The sequence below is a fragment of the Phoxinus phoxinus genome, assembly GCF_949152265.1.
Source record: "Phoxinus phoxinus genome assembly, chromosome: 2".
Taxonomy (NCBI): Eukaryota; Metazoa; Chordata; class Actinopteri; order Cypriniformes; family Leuciscidae; genus Phoxinus; species Phoxinus phoxinus.
This window is the reverse complement of record NC_136877.1, coordinates 32,181,382-32,205,507: the sequence shown is the minus strand read 5'-3', so window position 1 is coordinate 32,205,507 and position 24,126 is coordinate 32,181,382. Positions and strand designations below refer to the sequence as shown.

Sequence of the window (24,126 nt, the reverse complement as noted above, 5' to 3'; positions counted from 1 at the left end):
GGTCTAGACTCTAATTTGGCCTTCAGAGAATCGTTTTCTCTTTGTCTATTGTTCAATCATTATCTCTATGACCACCATTATCTCTATTACCGTCCTTCGCATGATACGTTAAAGCGAGGTCTTGACTCTCCGTGGTCATTAAAAATCCCAGGATGTCCTTTGAAAAAGAGTAGGGGTGTAACCCCGGCATCCTGGCCAAATTTGCCCATTTTCCTCTGTCCATCATGACCTCCTAATCATCCCCATACACTGATTGGCTTCTTCACTGTCTCCTCTCCACCAGTAAGCTGGTGTGTGGTGGGCGTTCTGGCGCAATATGGCTGCCGTTGCATCATCCAGGTGGATGCTGCACTGCACATTGGTGGTGGTTGAGGAGATCCCCCCTTCCATATGTGAAGCGCTTTGAGGTCCCAGAAAAAGCGCTAGCCTATATAAATGTAACAAATTATTATTATTATGTCTTCAGGTTTTTCCTCGAATATTGCCTGCTGGCATTGGCTGCTGTCATCACTGCCCTCTTGCCTGGATCAAGTAGCACAGACTGTGTACTACAAGTACTGCTGTATGTCTTTCTTCTGTCTAAAATTATTCTGCAAATTTGGTACATATTCACCATTTCTTTAGTGAATAGAATATGCCATAGACATCACTTTGCACATTAGTAAAGTAATCGAAACACATTGGCAAAGAACTCTGAGATCACTCACCACCAAAGGAAAAAACTAATTCCCTCTCTATTGTGGGATATCCACTCTGTTTGTCTTCAAGTTCGCAAGTTCACGTTGGAAATAGAAGCGGTGGAACAGAGGACACACCACCACTGTTTATTTTATTGTAGCTCACAAATGTCATTCATTATCCTGGTGTGGGAAGCAGCCCTGGTGCTCTTCTCCATGCATCCTAGCTTTGGCTAATCACTTCTCTATTCCCATCATCTGTAAATCCACACTTGCGGGTGCACTGCTAAGCAGCCGAAGAATAAAACTCATGTGTCTACTCTGGCAGATTGCTTTGTGGCAAATGTAAGACTTGTTTCTGTTTATGAGACATAATTGTGTTTTTCTCTCTGCTTCTTCACTGTGTCTGTCTCTCTCTTTAGGTTTTCATTTCTACATGGCAAGTTAAGCTGATTCAAGTGTGTGGTGGAACCATGGAGGTTTGCGTTCCCATTCATCTCAGTGGCTTGCTCTGTTGGCGTGGACCTTCCCGGATGTACGCAATTTGAAATCTACCATCTTTGCTCATGGAAAGGTAGCAAACAGGGAAAAGACCATACACATTTTTGATTTAGGTATCTGTGTAAAATATTTTATATTTGTTTTTGTAAAAATGTATTTAAAATATATATACAAATATGAATGTGACTAAAGTATCTACTAAAATATATTTGCAATTTTAAGGATTTTAAAAAGTCAGAAAAAACTAAGAAATTGTAATGCCAATAGAAAAAGCTCATGTTTTAGAGGCTGAAAGCCCCAAATCCACCAATATATGCCAAAACGAAGTTTAAAGTTGAGAGTTCATGATTCAAAATGGCTTACCCATCGTGAACTTTCTGGAAAACCACTTTAATTTGCTGTTGGCTCCTAGTCGATTGCAAAATAGGTGATTGTGCTCTTTGGGGCTCTACCTATTGATGTGGAAATCTTTTTAGGGTAATTTCTTATATAATATAATATAATATTTTATATATATATATATATATATATATATATATATATATATATAATCACATATGACAAGAGTGATCAGCCCAGGTCCCTGAAAAACAAACCCATTTTCCCTCTTTGTCGATGGGCCAGATCTACCAACAAATGAACCATGAAGGAATTAGTCCATCAGCATTCTGTTGGCCTAGACCAGGGCTCGGCAACCCAAGATGTTGAAAGAGCCATTGGACCAAAAAATAAATAAAAAATCAAATCTGTCTGGAGCCGCAAAAAATTAAAAGCCTTATATAGCCTAAGCCTTATAATGAAGGCAACACATGCTGTACGTGTCTATATTAGCTTAGACCCCTAGTATCAAAATGATAAGTAGGCTACAAATACATAATGAGCAAGGTGACCGTTATTTCGAATCTGTCACTTTATTGTTTCCATGGTTACGCGTCATTGCTTGTCACGTGACACAGCGCAACCACAACCACAACACAGCGCTGCATGAATGTAATTTTTCATTTTTTTATTAAAAATATTCACACATTTATTAGCTATAGTATGAAACACTGATATTCCGATTGTCAAATATGTGCATGTGGATGAGTTTTGTTGAATAAACACCTTTATAACGATCGCGTTAGTTGAGCTGTATGCGCGTGATGGGCGGCGCCATGTTAGTTTGTGCCACAGTTAAGATAATCGGATCTGTTGGATTTACAACACGTCAATTCATCCACTTCTCCCGAAATACATGAAAGTAAGTGGCTGGTGAACTGGGAGAAGAATAGGGTAAAATGTAAAGCTAACTTACTTACACAATGTGTATCTGATATAAAACGTGTCGTCTTTTGTTTTTATATTATAAAGGATTATTATTGCCGCTTCCATAGACATCAGTGTATATTTTACAACATCAAATTCATTGTTGTTGTTTTTTTAACTTATGTGATTTTTAAATGTCTTTTTAAATGTCTTAAACCTAAAATAACCATTAGGCCTATGTGGTTGAAAACACTATAGTTGTGATATGACAAGCACTGAGCTCTCTATTTAGCAGTTGATCACGTGATGCACTGACCGTTCTAATCACACCAGTGTGATCGTACGTGCGAAAGGGTTAAAACCAAAAAAAAATTTGTCCATTTTCATATTTTTGAAAAAGCTCCAGGGAGCCACTAGGGCGTTGCCGACCCCTGGTCTAGACCAAGAGTGTCCAAACTCGGTCCTGGAGGGCCACTGTTTATCTTCAACTTGCCACAACACACCTGCCTAGAAGTTTGGGGTTGGAGCTGAAATATGCAGGACAGTGGCCCTCCAGAAGCGGGATTGGACACCCCTGGTCTAGACTTTCAAACTAGTCTAGAGCAATAAGCCTAGTCTCTGTCTGTCTGTCTGTTAGAGGTCGACCGATAGTGGATTTTACCGATAACGATAGCTAGGTTGGGCCATACTTGCCGATAACCGATTAATGAACCGATAGTTTTTAAAATTGATACTGGATAAAAACAAACATAATACTCCAAGTAAAACAGTGCTGAACTTAATTATAAAAATAATAAAACTGTATTGGACCATGAAAACATGCTAAATGAAATTATATAAATGTGAATAAATATTTAAGTCAATAAAAGACATTCATTCAAACTGAAACAAAAAGTAATACTCTAAATAACAAATAAAACCAGTTACATTCAAAATGTAACTATTTAACTGTTCTTTTCAAGCCAACTTAATTAATAAAAAAGTAACAAAATTTGTATTAAAGTGAAGATGAAAAAAATAAATAACCGAAACCGAATGCTTTTCTGATTCGTTTATGTTTCTGTCGGCTGTATGAACATATCAGTTTGCTTACGTCTCTAGCTTTAAATATGCAACTTCTCTGCATATTTAATGCATAAAAGTGACCAGCTGGATATGAACTAATGCAAATAGAGGTAACAATTGTGACATTAAACATTCGGGTCGGACTTACGTTTATGTTTGTCAGTGTTTTAACCGCTTGAGGTACTACTAATGTTAGCGTCCTCTCAGCCTCGAAGGCAAACAAACACACTGTTGTGCTGTTCTTTCTCTACTAATGCAGCATTTAGTCAACAAATTAATCACTTTATAATGATATGACAAAATGTACTGTACATACATTTGAGCTGTCGGTGCTTTAAACGCGCGTCTGATGTCAGCGCTCTCCACGCAGCATGTGCTCTCAGTGCAGCACGCAGCATCACGTGTCGAAATAAACAACACGAGGCACGAGTTTTTATTACACCTCTAGAGGCCGCTCTTGTACTGCATGATGCCAGCAGACCCTTCTCAGCTCTTACACTGTGTAATGAATGACAGCGTGCGCTTCTCAGCCGCTCCAGCAATGGACGCAACCAGGAAAAACTATCGGTATATATTTTTGCCGATAACGATAGTTCCACCAGTCAACTATCGGTGCCGATTAATCGGCAAAACCGATGAATCGGTCGACCTCTACTGTCTGTCTGTCTGTCTCTGAATGAATTTGCCCTTCAGAGAATATTTATCTCCTGTCTATAGATCAGTCTTTATCTCTATGACCTTATCTTCATGTTTCTTCACTAATATTGCCTGCATAGTTCAGGTGTTTTCTTAACTGCTCTTTTAGCATTGCTGTAATTTATGTTGTGTGTTTGTTGCTTTATTGATCACACTGCTACAGTTGAGTGAGTGATGTAGGAATTGTTCGAAACCAGTATCCCGCTAATCAGATATTTCAAATTAAATTTTTCCCTGAGTGAAGAACGAAAAAAGCTTTGCTGTGAGTATATCAGAGCCTTAATATGCCAGTGCTAACTAAACCATGACCCCTTAGGTGAGAATTAGTCTACTATTTAGACATTGTGGGCATATGTCATTTTCTATTCAAAGAATGAAGGAATGGATATTAGAGTTTCTGTGCCACATTTCGGTGTATCAGTTTATGCAGAAGCAATACATACAGCAGTACATGAAGGTCTTGTCCTACGTCGGATATTATTGAGTCTGTGCTACTTGATCTGGGCAAGAGGGCAGTGAAAACAGCGGGTGATGCCAGTGAATGATATTCGAGGATAAAGCTAAAGCCCACATGGCATCTGCTCTGCTGATATCTATAGATTTAAAATAACTGCAAAGTACATAGCCCACCCCTTGCATTATTATTAAATAGTTTGGCTAAATTTGATTTGCAGCTAGCAATAACAGCTCTATTTAACACATTTTACTTTGTTTAAATATGAACAATTTGGCAGATTCCCCCCCTAAAATCAGTGGCGAAATTCTGTGGGAAAAGTGGCTAATGTACATCACTTGCTTGAATCCAATCCAAAAATATAAACAAGTTGAATTTAGCTCCCTCTTCTGTTTAATACCCCATCCAAACTTCTTTGATCCACTCAAAGGGAATTCTTTTTCCCTCTTCATCTCTATGTATGTTTCTCCCAGTGAAAAAGAGAAAGGCAGAGACTTAATTCATTTAGGGAGTCTCTAGAGGCAGAGCTGGTGTCTAGACAGGCCTTTACTTTAATGTGTAAAATGGTCTTTCTCTCTTCCTCCAGCTCTCTGTGACACCTGTGCAAAGTCCCCGCCCCACCTACCCCCATCCTCAATCACTCTCTCTCTTTACTCTGGACACGGCTCTTTCTTCACTCAGAGGACAGGAGTGTGGGCTGAATCCTTGACCCTGCATTGAGCTGTCCTCTCTGGGCAATCTGGGCAGCGCTCTACCCTGCCTGACATGCCCGAGTCCTTTCTGTTGTGCTATTATCAGCTGAGTGTTATTACCCCTCTTTGCACAGGAAAATCTGCCCTGATTTTCATTGACCCGTCCTGAATCAATGCTTTTAAAAATCTTAGACACCTTTTACTTAAGAGCAAAAGCATGCATTTTATGTTTTGACATGGTAGTATTGATCCAACGGGCGGCAGAGGAAAGAGGGGTGGGGGCTGGGCTAGTATGACAGCGCTCTCCTTCCTCTGTCTTTCGGTCTATGTTCTCTTCCTCTCTGGCTTTTTCTGTTTGTCTTTCCTTTACTTTTTGCCCCCCCACCCCCTCCTCATCTTCCTCCTCCTCCTCCTCTCCGTGTCTGGTAACGCTGCCATCCTTAATGGCTTTCTCATGCTGGCTCTTCTGGTGTCCCCAGTGTTCCTCTAGACTTCTTATCTCTGATCAATATTCCCCCCCCCCCATTTGCCCTCTGATAAATTATGGATGTAGCTCTCACATCACATATAAAATTTCTATTGTGTTTGTCAATGGCTGATCGATATTCCACCTCCGTTCATCCTCAAAGCTCCTTTTTTTCCCACTTCTAGCTCTCCGTCTTTCATCTCTTTTGCCATCCAGGTTTGTTAGCGTGCCTGTGTATGTTTGTTTATGATTTCTGTCTTTTTTCTAATCTGAGGTCTCCTGGGCTAAAGGCAGAGCTGCAATATGTAGCAGACAACAGAGACCGTAATGTTCAAATACGAGTATCCACCTTCTCGCTCCCTCTGCGCATTCCTTCACCCTCCATCCTTTCTTTCCAGCCTTTCTTCTCTCTGAAACGTCGTTAACATGTGTAGACATCAGTTTCAGACAAAATACTGAGGTTTGGAGATGCACGTGGCTTTTCTCTAGGTGTGTGGATGAGGGGTCCCATTTGACATGAACCGCAGCTCTCTCTCATCCCTGCAGGCAGCGCTCCGGCTCAGCCCACCGCCAGGAGAGACTGCTGCCCCAAATAAACAGCTACAGGAGAGATGAAATAAAAGAGTGGATTACAGCGAAGGGAAAACAGGTAAACTTGCTCAGAGCTGTCGTTTGTGGGAGAGGCCACAGTTTGATTCTTTTAGATCTAACATCTTTTGGTTGTTAAAGAAATGGAGAAGGAGCGATAAAGAGAATGTCAAAAGAGAGTGTATGGCTAATGTAATTTAGGTCATATACACATGCAGCATATCTGTGCCTTGTGGCATACACAACATTTTTGGGGAGGAAAATGGCCCCAGAAGTTTGCATAATCAGACGAAATCCTCATTTTGACATTATTCTTTTGCCTTATTCTTCTTCTGAAAATGCCACAATTCTGGGGTTTGGGTTACAGTTAGTCTATAATTATTAAAATGTAGCTTTATTTGAAAATAACAGAGGTAATCCCATCTACCTATTATGTTTTTTTTTTGTCTTTTTAATGATCACTCAACCCCTCAAATATATATATGACACTGGAATCAACACTATATTTTCATTCACTGGACATCAAGGACGATAACAATAACTATAACGTGTTAATGATAGTTCTAATTCTGTGAGAATAGATAAGGCCACACCATAGTTATAATGATACTGACACATAGGAACAAAATCACTTTCAAAATTAATTTTCCAGCTGATAAAATAATTGAGAGCCATCAAGATCCACTCTATTTTGAAGAGCTCAAGCATTTAAAGCATAGGTGTGGACATTAATATAATTGTTTATTGTTCTTAGTATGAACAAGCCTTTAGAGGCTGACAAGGACATTTTCTTTAAGTGATAGTACACCCATAAATAAAAATTGTCATTATTTACACTTATGTCATTCCAAAGCTATATGACTTTCTTTATTTTGATAAACAAAAAGAATGTTTTTTTATCAACATCAATGTCAACATTTGACATTTTTGTCTCCATATTTGATGTAGTCTACTCTATATATATATGTGTTTTTTGGTCGGTAATTTAATTTGAGAGTGAATAAATAATTACATTTCTATTTGTTAATCTCACAAAGGGATTGTTTTAATCTAGAATACGTTGAATATACCACTGTAAAACATATTTTTAAGTACAATCAGGAAATACAGGAAACAAAATCATATGAATTTGGAACACGTTATGTGTGAATAAATAATGACAGGATTTATATTTTTAAAGTATTTTTAAATAGTATGGATTGTTTTTTTTCTTTGCCATATAAATAGCCCCAATGCTAACATGGCGTTAACAATTCAATAAGCAAACACATTTTGGGGGTGAACTATCCTTTTAAACACCAGTTAGACCATTTGCATGTAATGCTTTCATTTTTATGTGTACTTTTATGCATCTGGCGGGCATTTGGAAGAATGCATTGGAGGATTATGATTTGTATCCTAACTTGTCTCTTTCAAACAGACAGTTTATGCTGCTGTTTTGTACAAGGAAAAGGTTACAACTCTTTTTAGGTTTCAGCCACGAGACTCTTTAAGTGTATGTACTGATTGTGTTGGATGCTTTTTCAGAGTGTTCGAGGACGCAAGCCAAGGGTACAGAGGGATGTGATGAGCTAAAGAGACTGACTGACACTCTGCTCTCCAAGTGCTGGTGAGGTGAGAGGTCACCCTCACACTGATGTGAAGCACAGAGGAGCAGACAGACAAAACACACTCTCTCTCACAAACAACTTATTATAATTCACCTTCTCTTTCACTCTTCTGGTTTATGATTCCATGGCAGTCCTTTGTAATGTGTCTATTGTTTTAAGTTAAAGTTTTATTGAATCATGAAATTTCCATGACATTCTGTGCGACTGTTTGTTTGTCATTCCCAGTCTGTGTCTGTTCGCATTGTTGTGTTGTCGAGAGCCTAATTTCAGAGGGAAACATAAATGCAGTTAAATCCTTAGTGTTGCCCTGCCGTCCTGCCTCGTAGCCATGATGAATAATTCAGAGAGAGATCCTCTCCGCTGGAGGAGAGGGACAGTTACACACATTCCTGCTGGCAGAAAATCCATACTCTCTGACATCTTGCTTCAAACTGCAATTAATACAGACTGAAGCCGGATCTGTTTGAGCCGGTAATTGTTTTTAAGGTGAAGTGTTAAATGTGTAATTGTGGTTGAAGGTTAATTTCTGAAGAAGCAGAATGAAAAACGGAACAGAAAGGATGAGTGTGGTGTGGTACGTAAAAAGTGAAGGTGAATTTTTCAGGACAAAGGAGAAGGTTTTTATACTTCTCTCTCTCTGTCCATTAGCCACCCAAACACATAGAAAGGTTTAAAAATGGACTTAAGTCACCCATGATATTTGTATTGTCAGCTCCTTTAGCAGAGCATGTGTGTCTTTTTCAGTAATGTGCAATATATTGGTAACTTATTGGTTATCTGCCAATATTATGGATTTTTTTCTTCCATTTATTAGTATCGTCAATATTGGACATTTAATTGTGCAAGCTTATTTCCTCTATCTTTACATTTTAGAATACATTTGCCATCATCTAATGCTCACTTAAAGTTAATCTTTAAAAATACTAATCATTTAATAAAACTGTAAATTTTATGTATTTAGCCAATCTCAAAATTAATGTTTTTCATAATAATGTAATGATGCCTAAATGCACTTGGAGCATTTAAAACCATTGGTTTGGTTTAGTTTTCATTTATTTAGACAAAATAGTATAATATTAAAATAATGTTAATTTTTTTAATCAGTTATAACACCAAAATAATGATTGGCATATTGTTATTGGACATTTTTAATATTGGTACATCCCTGTTTTGTTTTTTTATGGACTATAATCCATTCTCTTCTAACCACAATTATCATTGATTTTATTAGTAATTTAATTATACAAAATAGTAGGCCTATACAATTGTAATATAGGCTAACTGCATGTATCAGCCAAAATATTATTGTTTTGAAAGGCAAAAACCTGTTACAGTTTGAGAGTGAGAAAATACAGAATGCTAAATGTGAAGCAGACCCCTGCGTTATTGATTGTGCCATTGGTGTTTGACCCTTGTCTCCAAGGCAATGTTCTCCACCCTTCCGAGGATCATGTGTGCCGCACCTCACTGTCGTGCCAACACATTAGCAAGCTCAGCACTGAATTCTCCTTCTCAGACACAAACGCATAGACGCTGATTCCTCTACATACTAAAACCCGACACTGTTCCACGGCTCACCCGTAACTCTGAGAAACGAGATCTGAAGTGTCATAACCACATCACGCAGACCTGTTTGCCAGACGAGAGGAGCCAGTGAGGGTCTATACGCTGACACTATGTATGAAGTAAAAACCGCAGACACATTGAGACATTTGAATACATAATGACTCACACAAACATGGACATGAGCACTAAATGGAGACTTTTGCTTAAGTCACCATGCTTAAAGGGCCCTAGTAATCTCACAGGTGTCTCCTCTAGAGTTTCAGAAGAGATCTCTCACACTGCCGTCTAATGATTTGGGGGTGACAAGACCAGCCCTGTCAGTTTCAGATGTAGGATGAGAGGGTCATGTAAGCCCCTCCTAAGCTATGGAACTCTAATTTTGTTTGTCTGGATGGACTTGGGCTTATTGAGGTGTCTGGATATCTTAGGTTATACACATAAACACTTGTGCAGCATATTTCCAGTTCAGAAGCCTTCTTTAGCACACTATGGCTAATGATATAGCCTACAGTATGTTACCATTTGGAGACATTAAACACACGCGACTTATAACGCACTTACACAGTCACACGCACCCGGATGCTTGTGAGGTTGCCCTCATTTCCACTCTGCTATGGGAAGATTGGTTTACTTTCTGAATGGTTTATGTCAGTTTGAGCACTTGATGTATAATGAATTTTCACTTGTGTGTGTTTTCTTTTAAAAATATTTTATGGCTGTTTAATATTGAGCATTCAGAGTTCGTCTTTATGACAGAATGAAAGTGGTACAGCAATGATCAAACACTCACTCTTGTTCCAGGTCAGAGTAGAGATGAGTCTGTGGTAGTGCGACTCCTGAGAGAGATCGAACGAGAGGGAGAGAGAGAGAGATCAGAACACAGTAGGCCTGAGGGACTCGCATAAACAGTCCAGCCTTTTCAGTTTTTGTCACTAATTGTTCACAACATGTCAAAAACTTTTTGCTTTCTAAATGTAGAACGACTTGCCTTTGATGCGCAAACGTGTTTTTGAAAGCGCAAGATACTTTTATTAATTCCTTGATCATCTCACAATATATATATATTTTTTTTACTCTCTATTACCTCAGAAAAGCCAAAAGTTTTTTTTCCCAGTTGTTTATTTAAAATACATTATATTGTATTTTATTTCTATAATATTTATTTATGATAATTCTTACTTGCGTTATGGGTCTTAAACTAATCATAGGCGATAATACAACTTTACTAGACAGAATTGTTTTCTGTTCTGTGTAGTCTTACGTTTTTGGTAATTGTTCAAATCTTCCAGATGCTCTATCTGGAGAAAAAAAACGAAATCCGACAAAAAAATGCTATATATTCAGTGCCCTCTCTGAAAAAGTGTCAAAGGAAGGAAAACTTTTCTACTTTTTTGTGTGTGACCAACTCAATTTCCTGCTCAGGAAGTTCTGCTATCTCTTCCTGTTGCACTTCCATGATGGGGCTTAGTCTGCATGTGAGCTTCTGTTCCAGTTCCGGTGTGATGTATAGACCTGTCGATCCAGCACTCAGTCTAAGACAGACTCACTCCAGGGATCCTATTTCCGTGTCTTTCCCAGAGCTGCACGACCACTGATATGAGTGCTGTCTTAGGGTGCGGGCCTTGATTCTCTTCCTCATACCCCCATTGAGAGGCTCAGAGTGCAAGGCTACTAGAGTGACAGCACAGGTAGAACTGCTGTCTGCTCACACCTGTAATAGGTGGGATCAAGAGTAGTGTATTAGTGTCACCGCTGTCGCCCACAGGATTTGCGCACACACACCTTCACTGAATTTTTACCCACTATTTGAGAGTCTTTCTGAGAAGCTTGTGGGTAAGGCATGTCAGATATATGAGGGTGATTGTCATCATATGTTGAGTTTAATCTCTGAAACTTCTGCGCTGTGTGGGTGTTTCACCGTATCATTGTGGCTCAGTCTGGGGTGGGATTGACAGTCACACCTAAAATTATATTACATGGGGGTTTTTACACAGTAAAAAAAAACAAATGTGAACATTACAACATTTATTGATGTAAATCATAGATGTAAAAATGTCTTTATATGTATCTATGTATATTGCTGGAAAAAAATAAGTTTGTTAACAACATTAGCGCATGATACATAATGCGTTAACTGATGCATTATTTCTACAGCTCTGGTTATTAGGTTATTGTTAATTTACAGAGTATATTATTGTTTATGAATTAGTGTTCATTTGTAATACTTAAATGTCAAATTATACAACAAAATGTAAAATAATAATATATAGAAATTGATAGTTAATTAAACTTAGTGCATACTACTTAGTGCATAACTAATATTAACAAATATATATATAAAAAATGTTTTATTTATTTTTGAGCTCCATTGAGTATTTGTTTGGCATGTCATGTTTTGCTTCTTTCTCTTTTTTTGTTTTGCCTCTTCAATAGTTATTCTAGTCCATGGTCATAAAGATGTGGACTTACAGTTTTTACATAAACTTGAAGATGTTGGTGCCAATTCATAGGTAATTGTCCCTTCTGGGCCTGGATGCTGAGAGTCTTGGAGGATCCTAAGCTCAAGATCATGGCAAGTGCTAATCTTCTTATACTTAAGGTATCAGGTTCCCCTTTGATGTTTCAAAACATGTTGACTCCCATCTCACCCAAGAAGGCAACCCAGATACAGCCTTGAGGAACATTTTTTTTTCTCTTTTTCTTGCTTGCATTACCTTTTCTGAAGTTGATTAATGTTGCAAAAAAAAAAAAAAAATTATGAATGTCAGAAAGAGTGTGCTTTGTTAGTAATTTCTCATCATCATTGCTTTAATTATACACGGTATGTTATCACATTTTAAAGATTTCACACTCACATTAGACATCTCTAAGGGGCTGGACATCATTGTCTTGGGGACACCATAAACCCAATGAGTTCTTTGGACATCCTTTGGAGATGGGCCATAGCCCCTTGAGGTAAACGTGTAAGATTACTAATCAATCAATTTCAAGAATCAATCACACTGTCATAGGAAGGCATGTATGGGTGAGATGAAGAAGAAATGTTGGGGGCGTTGGTTATAAATAAGAGAAAAGCTGAGATAAATGACAAGCTCATGTTCTCTAAATCCCTGTTGAATATAAACACATTCAGCACAGAATGTGAGTCTACTTCCTGTATAATTACTAAGCATCTGACATGTACGCTTAAGTCCTCTCACACACTAGCTGTATAGTTCTTCACTCAAAGGCAAATGTCTGCTGTATGACCTAGAGGGATTCCTCTAAAAAGCATCCTGGATGCTTTTGTGTGAGTTTAAGTCATAATTGTTTGGATCTGTAAAAGGCTATAGACAGGTGTGGAGCAAGGACATGTTTTATCAATTTGACTGTGTGTCTCATTATAGCCATTGTGTGGAAAAATGTGATGTTTTTACTTTAATACCCACAAACTATTTGAACCTTCATCTTGCCTAGGGATAAGAATGCTTCTTTGCTATCCAGATAGATTCAAGCCAGCACAAAAATATTGAGTTGTTTGTTGGTATTTGTAGATTGACTTGACAATGTAATTGAGAGACGGTATGATTCACCTTTTTTTGGTTCAGCATTTGGTGTCAAAGGTCATATCTTCCCAATCTCAAGCGCAGATGTCCAATCTAAATTTTAACCCATAAAGAGTGATTTGTAAGAGCAATAAAAATGATCAATACAGCATCAGCATTAGTAATCTTGCATGCATATCAGTGTTCTATAACGAAACTGATAACTAACAAATAGAATTGTGCACCTTTCAGAATTGAATTGAGAAGGCTTGTTCAATTTAATTTCTTAAAATTATTTTGAAGTTAGCTCACAAATAGTGATCATGCAGAATTGCAATGTGAATTTGATTGTAAAGATTGTAAAGAAGTAGAATAAGAATGTAATCCAATTATTAGAACTGTTATGTTTTAACTAGAAAAGCAAAAGTTTTAGAAGTTTTGAAAAAAAAAAAAATCTAAAAGGCCTTGATGTTTGAAGACCATACAATTTTTGCCCATACAAAATGTAGACATTTGTATGCATTTTATATTCATATTTGTATATTTTTTGTCATATTTAATAAAATCATTTTAGTTCCCAGAGTGCATTAAATTATGAATTTCTCAGTAAATTCCAATTCAATTAAATTCTGTATTTTGCTCAACCCCGCTAAGAAAGTAACAAACCTGAATCCCTCGGAAACTAAATGTTGCTTTTTATTAGGTAAACATCTAATTCTTCCAAACTTCTAAAATAACTTAAGTTGCTAGAATTTTCTATATTGCGTTGAAATTGTTCAAGTGTTAAAAGATGTGTTATTATTAAAATACTATCAATGCTATGTCAATGCTAGTCATATTCCCACTTTCAAAATCAGTAAAATGGCAACAAGTTTGGACCCACTAGGGCTTTGCTTTCTCTGTAGTGTCTTCCCTAGGGTCACAGCACAACTGGCAGAGTACGTCTTTAAAGCCAGACACTTTGAGCACATTAGCATAGCATTAGCTTGGTAATGACAGATTTACCAAGCTGAGTCACCATGTAGCTACATGAGACTGCTCTCATGTAGAGAGCTGAAGCGCTAGATTATATTCAGAGAAACAAATAGCTCTCCTCCCTGAAGAGCACTTGTCATTATAGAGAGAGGGAAAATAAGTTAGGATAGGAGGGTAATGCCCTGCTGAATTAACTTAAACGGCATAACATAAACCATCAGAAAAGGCCAGTAATGGTTTGAGGCAAGACTTGAGTGCTCCAGGTTTGATGCTATCTAAAACTTGTGAATAGCATTGGGGGAAAAGTCATGAAGTATAAAAGAGACGTTTGTGTGTGTATGTGTGTGGTTTTACAACCTAACCACGGTCTCTGTGCAATTGCATTATGTTTCTGTATTTATGTTGCTATACAGTGTGTGTGTATGCACTGCATTTTAGAGCAAATCTTTTAGAGAGCGCTATGCTTTTTAGTGTGTGTTTTTGTGTGTTTTGAGTGATCTCGCTGAGAGCCCTGTGCTGTTGTGGTGTGTGTGTAAACTCTGTGGTCTGGTCTGTTTTCTTACTCCGGTTTCAGAGCGCAGCCTGAAAACGTTCATATTTTTCATGGCAGCTAAGAGAGAACCATAAATTCACAGCGTGCGTTTGTATTTTTATCCATTTTACATAATGAAAGTTCCAGAGCGTGTGTGTGTGTGTGTGATAGAGAGAAAGAACAAGACCGAGAGCAGGGTGGGGTGTGAGTTTAGAGCTTTGTGATATTGTGAAAGGGTGGATGTCACAAGTAAAACAAAACTAACTCGTGGCAATTTAAATGGTTATTAAAAATGTGGCACTTGCGTTCACATGAAACACAATCAAGAGTTAGACCTGAGCGCTCATAACCAAAAAAAAAAAAAAAAAAAAAAAAACGTACAGACTCCAACTCTCAACCACACATTGCATGCCTCGTGACAGCTCTTATTGTGTAGTGCTCCTTCGAACAAGGCTGAGGTAAACTGTCCCGGCACCGTCACAAAGTCACTGGAGCCAGTCAGTCCAGACTCTTTGCTAGTGCCACCTGTTGCCACGTTGCTCTGTAACACACACCTGTTCTGCAGGTAACACACACTTGAAGCAGATACCTGAGAGGCAGGGCAGCAGACCCATATGGCCACAGGGTGGTGGGCAAGTCTAAGGCTCCCATCGCACACACACTTGAGAGCTATTGTGAGTACAGTAGAGGAGAGATTTAAGGGGGATTATGGTGTTGCCTCTAGCTGCAAGGCTAAACTTTGACTGCCTCAGTAACTGATACTAACTGATCCACCTTTCATCTCACTGAGTCACTGATAGCACATCAACTCCTGTTATATAACAGCACAGTCCTTTGTGTCCAAATGAAGATCTTGTTATCTCAACAGCCCATAAATGTTTACATGAACCTTCAGTGTTCCATTTCAGTCAGACTATAACAATTAGTTGTAATTTTTAAATGCTTTAGCCCAATTGAAATCGTACCAGTCTGATTTATTTGAAGTCAAACTAACAGACCTTGAATTAGTTAAGTGAGTGTTTACAATTTAATCAGACTACAGTTGGCTACTGCGTGTGCACTTGCTCCATAAACTCCAAAAATAAATATTTTTTTATAAACAAATAAATGTTTTAAAATGTATATCCCTATAGCTTCACCAACAAATTGTTTTAATTAGTAAAGACATCCCCATCTGCCACTTCTAGGTAGTTCCACCCCCAATGCTAGTTGAGCCAATGACTGCTCAAACAGATTCCTTTTTACACACTTAATTTTTCAATTGAAGTTTATATTTTTATAAATACACACTAATAGTTAAAATCTTGGGGTCAGTAAGATTTTGTTTTGTTTTCATTTTATTCAGCAAGGATTGATCAATTGATCAAAAGTGACATTAAAGACCTTTGACAGTAAAGGACAACTTCTCACACGCACAACAAATTAAAATAAATGCTGCTCCTTTAAACTTTTAATACATCAAATAATCCTGGAAAAAATGTATACCAGTTTCCACAAACATATATACCAGCACAACTGTCAGCTCGATAGTAATAAGAAATGTTTCTTGAGCACATATTATAATAAAATCTGAATGATCATGTGACCGTAATGACTGCTGAAAATTCAGCTTTGCCATCACAGGAATAAATTACATTTTAATATTTTAATTTGTAATAAGATTTCAAAATATTATAGTTACCTGAATTTTTGATCAAATAATTGCAGCCTTTGTGAGCATAAAAATAATTATTATTACAAATATATTTATATACTGATTTAAATGTATTTCATTGCACTCATCCTTGAATACATGGAGAGAGAAAGAGAGAGAGGGAAAGAAGCTCCTGTGTAAAAGGATTTCTGTGGTGGAGGAAAGTGGAACCAAGCCTCTTAAAACATGAAAACATTCCGCCTCAAACCACCATGACTTAAGCGATTAGGCTGCATCCATAGCAAAACACTCCTATTTCCCGAAGATATTTGGGGCGTTTAATTCTTAAACAATATTGCTTGGTGTGCGGTGTCTCTCCCTTTTTTGCAAGTGCTTTTTATTGCTATTCTCATTCTAGTCACTTGAGTAAAGCAAATGAGTGGTGTAGTGAGGTCCCGACTGAATAGATTTACAATAGCCTCCATTTAATTATTTCCACAGCCGTTTCTGTTATGTCAACACACATTAAAGGCAGGAAATAGGGAGAAGGAGGGCAGTAACATGGATGCTACTCCTTGCAAGTGTGGCACGCATGTGCAGCAGTGGCAGATAGTGACATAGGATGGTATGCATATTTCATACACTGCATGCATTTTTTAATGGGTGGATTCTATGAGTGCTATGGCTTTGTACGGCGTCTGTCACCATGGCTTTGGGTGTGAACGAAACTCTGCCGTGTACAATTTCACTGCAATATATGCTAGGAAAGTGTTTGTATTCTGTTCCGCTCTGTGGTGGCTATCAGGCGAATAAGCGAGAACGAGGTCGCCAATTGATAAATTGTCTTTTGGTTTCTTTTCAGTCCATGGTGAACACATACATGGAAAGCCACCATTTGACAGACAGTCAGTCTGTTGTAAAATTATATTTTGGAGGATTAGGTCAATGGCAGCAGCTCAATACCTGGGAATCTTTTCCCATGGTGCCGCCTTAATGCTAATATTGTTGATGGATTGGTACCACACACACAATTTACAAACACAGACACTATTTTAAAATATAACTTATGATGTGTAATTTAGCTTGGTATCGGCATCATAGTAGGCCTGTCCTCTCTTCTGATTACTGGTGGCAATTTCCTGTGGTAGTGTTCCCAGACTGCGGTTAGATGTCTTATTATACTGTTCTCTAACTTTTTTTTAATATATGCTTTCACTAAACGCCATGAGAACCAGCAGCAATCAAAGATGCAAACGATCAGCAGACAGATAGTGTTTGGGTTAATGTAGGGTTTGACAGAGCTGCAGTGTTTCCAGCACAAGCCTGGAGAAAACCGCATTCTCTGTAATGATTGGCAGCATCCTTAAGCTGGAATTTAACAGCGGGAGGGGGAAGCCGCGGGCACCAGCCGGGTATTTAGTGTTGTCGTACAATTGCCCAAATTTGAAAGGTTACACTCCTCCTTTCGTACCACAGACAACGTCTCCAGAGCGGCCCAACTGTATCAGTCTGCTTTAATTGCCTGGTTTGTGTTGGAGCTGGTAATGGCAGAGTCATTTTGTGGTGTGAGGTGTCTCTACCTCTACAACGTTATGTCGACAGACAAATGGGGTCTCACTTGGGAGCCCTAATCACCTCTGAGTTTTAGAAAAACGACCAATGGAATTGGCAAGTGGATTTTGCATGCCAAGCCACTCCCCCATACATATGGGTATATAAGATGGTGGCCCGCATCCACTCATTCAGATTTTTGTTGAGGCGGCGTTTGTGGATGGTTCATGCCCTCACTGCGATGAATGGTTCTTGGGTGCGGCGAGCAGTTCTGCCCCAGTGCCTTTCTTCCCGGAAGTGCATGATGAGGTTCAGAAGACGTGGAAGGAACCTTTAACTACCCCAAGCCACTACGCAGTCTCCTCCACTCTCACTACCCTCGAAGGTGGGACCGCCAAAAGGGTTATTTGGAGAATTGCAGTGCACTTGTGGTAGCAAAGTGCCCCCATGGCGGAACCTTCCGCGTCTTCCGTCCAAGGCCTGTGAGACGATGGCAGCCCTAGCGGCTAAGGCTTACAGCGCTGCTGGACAGGACGAACTGCGCACAGTGACTAACCTCACCCTCCGGGCGACGAAAGTCTTTGCGTTGGCCCTCGGCCAGAGAATGTCCACTCTGGTGGTCGAGAGATGATGTTCTCAACACCTCTGCCACTAAGCCGCCGTAAGCTGCCCCTCAGTCTGCTCATTGCTGAGGCATCCCCCTGTGCAGATCTTGGTTCTGCGAGTTTTAAACCGGGCCCTTCAGAAGCTCCAGTTCAAAATGCTAACGCAGAAACGCATTCTCACGTGCGTTGGTTCCCAAGATTGGTTTGCAGCAATCGACCTGATTCTGCCTCGTCACAGACCGTTTATTCGGTTTGCCTTCAAAGGGTCGGGTGTATCAGTACAAGGTCCTCCCTTTTGTGTTGTCCCTGTCTCCCCATGCCTTTACCGAAGTCGCAGAAGCTGCCCTTGCCCCGATAAGAGAAGTGGGCATCCTCATTCTCAATTATATCGATGACTGGCTCATTCTAGCTTACTCTCGAGATCTGTTGTGCGAACACAGGGACCTGGTGCTCAGGAACCTCAGCCTTCTCGGGCTTTGGGTCAGCTGGGAAAAGAGCAAATTCTCCCCTGTGCAGAGCATCTCTTTTCTTGGCATGGAGTTGTAACTCTGTTAGTATGGAACAGCAGTTCCACTGAAACTGAATATTCACAGGCTCCTAGAGCATATGGCATCCGCGGCTGCGGTCACACTGCATGGATTGATGCAATGGTTACAGTACTAGCTACTCAGCCGAGTCCCGAGATGGGCATGGCGTTGCGGCGCACTCAATGGTCACCACAGCGATCTGTCACCGAACTTTCAGCCCTTGGTCAGATCTTGCCTATGAACCTAGTGGCCTTAGAACAAATGTTCAGGCAGGGTGTTGTGACAACAAATGCCTCCAGAAAGGGTTGCAATGGGCACGCAGCTTCGGGTTCTTGAGAGGCTCCAGGAGGTTAAATCCTCCCAGGCTCTTCCGGGACGGATCACTGTATGGTCCTTTATGGTCTACATAGAGTTCCCTTTGAGCTGCTTGAGTCAGTTAAGCTTAAGATCCAGTCTCTAAAGACAGCGCTCCTGACTGTGCTTACTTTCATCAAGAGGTTGGGGGAACTGCAGGTATTTTTGGTCAGCAAATTGTGCCTTGAGTTTGGGCCGGCCTTGTCTCATGTTATCCTGAGACCCCCGCCCCGATATATGCCCAAATTTCCCACCACTCCCTTCCGGGACCAGGTGATGAATTTGCAAGTTCTGCCCCTGGAGGAGGCAGACCCAGCCCTGGCATCTCTGTGTTCCATTCAGGTCCTGCGTGTTTACATGGACCGCATGCAGAGCTTCAGAAGCTCTGAGCAGCTCTTTGGATGCCAGCAGAAGGGCTGTCTTTAAGCAGAGTTTGGTCCACTGGATAGTGTATGCCACTGCCTTGGTGAACCAGTGCCCCATCGGAGTAAGGGCTCACTCAATTCTGAGTGTTGCCTCTTGGGCATTGGCACGCAGTGCCTCTTTGGCAGATATCTGCAGAGCTGCGGACTGGGTGACACCTAATACATTTACGAGATTCTACAATCCCCGGGTAGAAACATTTTCTTCAGGGCCCTCGTCTCGGCTACTCAGCATAAACCTGAATGAGTGCAAAATCCACTCATTAATTCCATTCACCTATTGGGTCAGATTGACTGATTGATACCCCATTTGTCAGTCGACATAACGTCTCCATTCCCCCCCATCAGGAAATGAGGGTTACATCAGTAACCAAGATGTGTTCTGCCTTTGAAAAGTTTACACAAAAACATTGGGAAAGTGGAATTCACTCAAACTTTGACCCGCCCTGCAGACAGAAATCATTCTGCTTAGTGTTAGGACTGGTGAAACATGAGATTGTTGACAAGTCGAAACGTGTGTGTGTGTGTGTGTGTGTGTGTGTGTGTGTGTGTGTGTGTGTGTGTGTGTGTGTGTGTGTGTGTGTGTGTGTGTGTGTGTGTGTGCATGAAAGAGAGATTGTTTCCTTGTTAAAATCGTAATAAAAACTATGATGTTACTGTCATTATTAGGACTGGGTAAAAATACTGATCCTCAGTTTAATTTAGAGATGTTGTCCAGTTCAGGAACAAATTACACTCAAGCTTAGAAGTTACCTTAATGGTACCTCAAGCTTAATGGTTGTTTTATGATCCACTTAGATTTACATTGCTTTTGAAAAACAAATCGCTGAACGGTTAATCAATACATTTAAAGTTATCTTTAATTTAAAGCTCTCTGAAGAGCTTTATGAGAGAGAGAATGTATCTTACATGTGAACAAAACCGACTTTATAACTGTAATACACCCAAATGACCAAATGTTAAAACGTAGCATATTTTCACTGTTTTGATATCCAAACAGGACCCCATAAGAGCTTATTTACATGTGCAGGAATAATAATAAAAAATCCATGTATGCCAGCAGCCATATCACCCTGTAGCCCAAGACTGGTTGCCCACTGAAGCTAAGCAGGGTTGAGCCTGGTTAGTACCTGGTTGGGAGACCTCCTGTGAAAACCAGGTTGCTGCTGGAAGAGGTGTTAGTGAGGTCAGCAGGGGGTGCTCACCATGTGGTCTGTGTGGGTCCTAATGCCCCAGTTTAGAGCACGTCAAAGAGCACCGTCATTCGGATAAGACGTTACACCGAGTTCCTGACTCTCTGTGGTCACAAAAAATCCTAGGATGTCTTTTGAAAGAGTAAGGGTTTAACCCCGGCATCCTGGCCAAATTTGTCCAGTGGCATCTGTCCATCATGGCCTCCTAATCATCCATATATATATATATATATATATATATATATATATATATATATATATATATATATATATATATATATATGTGTATGTGTATGTGTGTGTATATATACTAATTGGCTTCATCACTCTGTCTCTCCTCCACCAATAAGCTGGTGTGTGGTGGGCGTTCTGGCGCAATATGTCTGCCGTCGCATCATCCTGGTGGATGCTGCACATTGGTGGTGGTTGAGGAGATCCCCCTGTAGCGAGCAGGACAAGGCCGAGGGCCGTGAGAGAATGGCGCGAGGCCGGTGGCGTGATTGATAATGAGTGATAATGAGCGCTCCTCCTAAATAAAGGAGCGACGACAGTGAAAATCGAGAGAGGAACAGGCCTGATTTTATTTTGTGTTTTGTTTCTGTTTTGTGTGGCAAGCAGTCGTCCGCGAGGGGCTGCTGGCTTATACTTTCATTTTTGTATGTGTTTTATTTATTATTCGTCGCTCATCCTTTATGCTTCCGCTCCTCCGTGAAAGATTCAAGACCGGAGACCGAGACCGGAGATCGCTCATTATCAATCATGCCAGCGACCTCACGCCATTCTCTCACGGCCCTCGGTTTCGTCCTGCTCTCCACACCTCCCTTCTATGTAAAGCGCTTTGAGTGCAGAGAAAAAGCGCTATATCAAATGTAATGAATTATGTTGATGGTAAACAATGATCCAGGCAACATAAGAGTGATGTGAATAACCAACAGCTTACTCTCAACCTGAGTGTGAGTTTACTACTCTACTACTACTCTCTCTCTCTCTCTCTCTCTCTCTCTCTCTCTCTCTCTCTCTCTCTCTCTCTCTCTCTCTCTCTCTCTCTCTCTCTCTCTCTCTCTCTCTCTCTCTCTCTCTCTCTCTCTCTCTCTCTCTCTCTCGATGTGCTCTTTAATGATTACACAGCATTGGCTGCTAATAGGTCCCCCAGCAGCCCTGTCTAACAGGTACTTTGATAAAACTGACAGAGAGAGAATAAGAGAAAGAGAGAGGTTCACATAAAACGTTAATACATGCTAATATAACTATGCTAACATATTGAAATATCTCCCTTTTCACCTGCAACCATTATAACTTAGTTGGTTATCTTCAAGTGCCGAGTATAATCTGTGAACACGGCTCAATATCAGGGTCCTGTATTTTCAAAACAGTTTGAGCCGTTGCTCTCTCTTATCCTCTTCTTCATCTGTGTAAGTCTAGTCAGATTGGGAGGGAACACAGGTGTCATTCCTGTTGTGTCTGTCAAAAACTCACTCAGTGAAACACTCAAAACATGCAGCAGATGTGAAAAGTGTGTGTATGTGATGTAAAGGAATTTTCCCGAAGGCTTCCCTGTTCAGGCCTATCTCCTCCAAAGCCACATCATCCTGCAGATATTCATGCTGGCTTCATTGAAAATTAATTATTCTGACAGCCAAGCGTATTAATCATGCTTCAAGCATTATAGCCTTAGCAAACCACACAATATGTGTCTTCACAGTCTTACCAGGTGGTTTGTAATGTATTTTAAAGTGTATTTAAAGTCAAAAGTATATTGATTTTTTATTACTATCGCTTGCAGCTTTTTGTAGCAAACTTTTAAAAATATATATTTAAATTTTTCAAACTGTGGGTGGGGGTGCATGATTTTCTCATGATTACAAAATTTGCCAACAATAATGCATTTTTTTATTATATGCTTTGCCTTATTACATGTATTAAACAAACTTATTTGCAGTGTTACCTTGGCTTGAGAGATTGCAGTCATATTGGAAAAGCTGTTGAATGCACATCTCTGCACATGTTGTTTCTTGAAGGATGCCCTTGGGGAGACACCAAGAGTCAGACAGATTTGAACATTGTCTGCATTAAAAAACAAACTGTCTCATAGTTTGTGAGACAGACACCCAGAAAATCACAGTGTGTGTGGCCTTTGTAAACACTGGCTGTGTTTACATGAACTGCAAAAACCTGACTACTGTCTTTTTTCTAAATATGAACATATGCTGAGATGCTTTCATGGGTTGGCATTTATATTCCGTTGAGTTGCAGTGACCGCAAAAAATGTTTGGACACATTTCAAAATGTATTAATGTCATTGCAAATTTTCAAACCAATTGGCACTTATTTTTAAAGAAAGATAGCACACACTTTTCAAGCAAAATATACTATAGAGACATTGTTAAAAATGATTAAGTAAACTATTTTCTGTGAATGTGTAAAACTTCTAGTTATTTTACTGTAACAGCTTACGAATCAGAAGAATAATAAAGTGCAATAAACAAGTAAAAGTCCTGTGTAAAGCCCTTGCATCATTTGTTTTCAGATTCCACTTGGTTTAATAATTTGTATCCAGTAATGCAATTATATCCATGAATTAAGTCTGTAATGTCAGACCATAAGACAGGTATCCCTAAACCCCCATTTTGTGCGTTTAATTTCAGTTTAATACATAGCAAATTCTGCTTTCAAATATTTAGTTTTAACCTCCTGATGTTTGACGTCCATTTATATGATTTATATTCTATTATTACAATTTTCCCTTTTCCTTTTTAATTTAACATGTTCTGCATCAAAGTGTTAAAATGAGTGTACAGCCTGTCCTCTGTATCTTGCTCTATACCCTTCTCTAATGCAGGTGACATTACCAAAGCTCCTTCAGGGAAGGGCAATGACTCCTGTATCCAATCGATGACCAGCGACATACAAATCATATGTATCGATCATCGTAATCAGTGTAAAGAATATAGGGCAGACACTAAAATCATATGCTCTTAGTCTTAATAGCCCACATCAAAGCAATTATGCACCCAAACTAAGACTGACTCACCATATGCATATTACACAGCCTAATACATGTTCAGTGATTTACCCCGACAATCCGGTTCATAAATCAGCCAAAACCTGCACGGTATTGAGCCGTTCCAGTGATAGGGCTTGTGCGCATGTGTTATGATGGAGATCTCCATAGCTACTGGGCCCTCTAAGTGTATGACATCTATGGGCTTTTATATGTGTGTGTCAATACTTGTGATGTATAAACTAATGT

The 24,126-nt window shown here is 39.6% G+C and overlaps 1 long non-coding RNA gene across 2 annotated transcripts in view; it reads left to right on the top strand.

Annotated features, from left to right (window-relative positions):
* The first annotated feature begins 2,179 nt into the window (after positions 1 to 2,179).
* The window catches only part of LOC306994754, a 64,711-nt gene continuing 42,764 nt past the window's right edge, over positions 2,180 to 24,126 (top strand). Inside the window, exons 1-3 of one of the 2 annotated variants that reach the window (XR_013796731.1) lie at positions 2,180 to 2,418; positions 6,343 to 6,445; positions 7,912 to 7,993. This is a non-coding gene — a long non-coding RNA (uncharacterized lncRNA). Of the gene's footprint in view, positions 2,419 to 6,342; positions 6,446 to 7,911; positions 7,999 to 24,126 lie in introns of both variants that reach the window. The other variant, XR_013796732.1, reaches the window with a different exon arrangement.